Source organism: Octodon degus, unplaced genomic scaffold (genome assembly GCF_000260255.1).
Source record: "Octodon degus isolate 3935 unplaced genomic scaffold, OctDeg1.0 scaffold00054, whole genome shotgun sequence".
NCBI lineage: Eukaryota > Metazoa > Chordata > Mammalia > Rodentia > Octodontidae > Octodon > Octodon degus.
In genome coordinates, this window is record NW_004524630.1 from 562395 (window position 1) to 566071 (window position 3677).

At 49.1% G+C, this 3677-nt stretch overlaps 1 pseudogene; it reads right to left on the minus strand.

Annotated features, from left to right (window-relative positions):
- Positions 1-1210: 1210 nt before the first annotated feature.
- On the minus strand, positions 1211-3174 carry LOC101570265 (annotated as a pseudogene).
- Between the last annotated feature and the right edge of the window lie 503 nt (positions 3175-3677).

Consider the following 3677-nt stretch of genomic DNA (forward strand, 5'->3'; position numbering starts at 1 on the left):
GCTTAACCTCACTATCCATCTGAATATCAAACATCTTAGGCATAACATGGAACAGGTATTTTTCATCAAGTATTGATATGTTGAACTTTAAATCCTTAAAGAATATGATGAAAAAACATTTAAAATTAGAATATATTTTTAAAAAGGCATAAAGAATTATATACTTTGTATGTTTACACATAAGGACTTGTAGATTTAATAACCAAATTCAGTAGCATAAGAGGATACAATGTCAACACTCAAAAATCAATAGCATTTCTATTGATTTTTGTAGCAAACTATGAATGCACACACAAACAAAAAAGCAATAAGAGAGAAATTAGGGAAACCATGCTTTTCACAATAACATAAAAAATAAAATAATTAGGAATCAATCTCACAATGGAAGTTAAAGATTTATACAGTGAAAATTATAGTTTTCTGAAAAAAGATTGAAAAGGACTTCAGAAAATGGAAAGATATTCCTTGATCATGAATAGGAAGAACCATCATTATGAAAATGGCTGTACTCCCTAAATGTCACACAGATTCAATGCAATCCCGATCAAAATACCACTAGGATACCTCACCAATCTAGAGAAAACATTCCTAAAATTCATCTGGAACCAGAAGAGATCTATGTTATTATTATTTTTTTTTCATTTAGAATTTCACATTTAATAAAAGACTGTGAGGCCTTTTGATGCATGTGACATCCATGGCAGCCTTGAACTCCAGCGCACTTCGCTGAACTACAAGCAGCACCAGCACCTCGGGACGCAGGCCTGTGCTGTCTGTGCTGCACCGCAGCTGGAATGAGGACCTAGGGGTCACCTGGGGACGGCGGTGGGATAGGAGAGGGTGCCCAGCGAGACGGCACAGGCGGAGGACAGGACTTCGCACAGGTAGGAGAGGAAGCTACATGCAAGGCTGGGTGAAAGGAAGTGCAGGGCGGGCTCTCTATGTTCTCTGTCCCTAAGGCTAACCTATTCTCAGGAACAGCAGGCGCGAGACCCTCACGGCTGGGTGGGAACCCAAGTGGACAGGCAGAGAGAGGGACACTTCGCTGGAGAGAGACGGGCTCCCTGGCCTCCTCCTGCCTTTCCTACTGCGAGGAAGAGGCTGCAGCAGTGCTGTGGAGAAGCATGAGAGAACAGCAAGAATAAAGACCCGCGCTGAACTTTTCATGACAGGATTTATACTCAGAAGTGCCCTTACGTCTGTCCACAGCTTAGCTGGCCCCCGACTGTTTATTTTCTACATAGGACCAGTATTCTGCGATAATCGTCTCCTCATCTTCCAGAGTGGAGTCGAGATACTCTTTCTCGTGTTCAGGGATGTCTTCCAGGACCTCACTGACAGCCTCTGTGTTCAGGTCCTCGTCCGTGGAGGCGCTGGAGGTTCCAGCGGAGTCCCAGGGAGATGTGGATGGCGTGGATGGGGAGCCTCCCTCTGGCGGCTGCAGGTTGGGGAGGCTGCTGCCGCGGTGCGCCGGGTCTGCGCTGCCAGCCGGATGTTGCCCCCCAACACCTGCAGCCGGGTTGGCCGCTGCCGAGTCAGAGCCACGTACAGCAGCCGATCAGCGCCCTCCGGGGACGGCCTCTCGCAGTGGCAGCTGCGGGGGCCCGGGGCAGAGTCGCCCAGCCCCCACATGTGAGGGTCACCAAGGAGCGTCACCAAGGAGTGTCACCAAGGAGTGTCACCAAGGAGGGTCACCAAGGAGGGTCACCAAGGAGGATCAACAAGGAGCGCCACCAAGGAGTGTCACCAAGGAGGGTCACCTAGGAGCATCACCAAGGAGCGTCACCAAGGAGGGTCTTCAGGGCTCCTTCCAGGTCTCCGCCCACCTGGCGGCGCTCGCGCACAGTAGCCCATGCTGTTCAGTTGACGTTCTCCAAGTGGCTCTGCCTCTCCTCCTCTCCCCTCTTTCGGCCACCTCCTCTCTGCGGTCGGAGAAGTGAATGACTGCGTGGTCCACAATCGCAAGCGCGCAGGGCTGCTGGGCTTCCTGGGGCATGAACCCAGCTGCAGCAGGCTGTGCACTTTCAGGGTCGATGGGCAGTTCCTCGAAGAGCACCCGTGCCTTATCCATGTACTCACGGGCCTCTTCTCCATTTCCACTGTGGTAATTTCGGATCCCCTGAAGCAAGTATAGTCTTAAAAGCAACACCTTCTCTTTCCCACAGCTGCATTTTGTGTGGACCGATCGCTGATGATTTTCTTAGTAACAGTTTTTCAAGCATTTCTGGGCCAAGTTCAGCTTTTCCTCTGCGTCATCAAGACACTCCAGCTGCTCCAGCCGGAAGTCGCACCGCACAATGTCTAGGGGAGCACAGCGTGGTCATCCGTGGGCTCCAGCAGCTCTCCGCCACACTCATGGAAATGCCGGTCAGCCTCCAGGAGGCAGGGCAGGGCGATTCCGTATTCTTTCCTTTTCAGGACAGCTCTGCCCTTCTCGTGATATCCATGGCTAACACGAGGGCCTTCCTCTGGGATGGGGGAGGCGGATGCCCCTGCCGTCTGGTTTGCTATGTCCAGGTAGGGTGTGGTTTCAGGGTCCACTAGCATCTCAGCTGTCCTTGCCAGCATCTCCAGCCCTTTCTTTATTCTCTGAATTCGCTTTTCCTTTAGTTCGGCCTCATTTTGTTGCTCCTTCTCTTCCTGGGAGGTTTTCCTCACATCTTCCTTAGACTGCTTGAGCTCCAGCACCATGGCCTTCACACTGTGGTCACCCTTTGCTCTTCTAGGCTTTTCCCTAGTCGAAGCAGTTTCTTATTTCTGACAATCTTGATATAATTTTCTTGAAATCCAAAGGTGTCTGCTATTTCTTGAAATCCAAAGGTGTCTGCCTGAAATCCGCAGGTCTTGGCCGTTGGTGTGCAGCCGGGTCTCTAGCACGTTTTTCTTGTCTTTTTTAAGTCTTGAAGGTAAAAACACCTCAATTGTAGCAATTCCAGTTTTTTTGTAATTCTCATTTCCTGTTCCATGTTCAATTGCTTTGCAGAGTATTTCTTCTATTATCTTTTCTATTTTGTTTTCACAACACCCGAGCTTGTTAAAATATCTATTAGTGAGGTCCTTTAATGACAAGCCAACTTCTTTATTTTCATAAGTATATGGAGGGTTCCAAAGTTGAATCTTGTTTTCCCTTAAAAACTGGGTCAGTTTTGCTTAAAGATATTTCTTTTGTGCCATCCTGCATAACCGCCCCGGCTGTCACTGTGTCCACTGTGATCAGCTGAGTGCCCCTATGTTATGGTTTGTGTCTAGTTGTCCCCCCAAAGCCTCAGACAGGCATGGAGTAGCTTTTGGAGTTTGTAATCAATTCTTGATCCAGTGCTGGGATTATAGGTGTAAGCACCCTGGGCAGACACTCTGCAATACTGCATAAGAAGGCAGAGAAGCTGGTCAGCAACCTGAGCTGCTGCCACTCCCTTTGCTCCCTTGCTCTTTGCTGTAGCCACAAACCCATGAATGGCTGCTCTGTGCTGCTGTGTGCCGCTCTGCCTTGGAGCCAGCTGAATATGGACCAAAACCTTCACTAACTGTGAGCTAAATAAGCCTTTCCTTCCTTCATTCTGGGTGTCAGGTATTTGTCGCAGCAACAAGAGCAACTGAGACAATCTAGAATAGAAAAGGCATGGGCCGGGGAGATAGCTCAGTACAGTAGAATAAGCGCTTCCCTGGCAAGCGCAAGG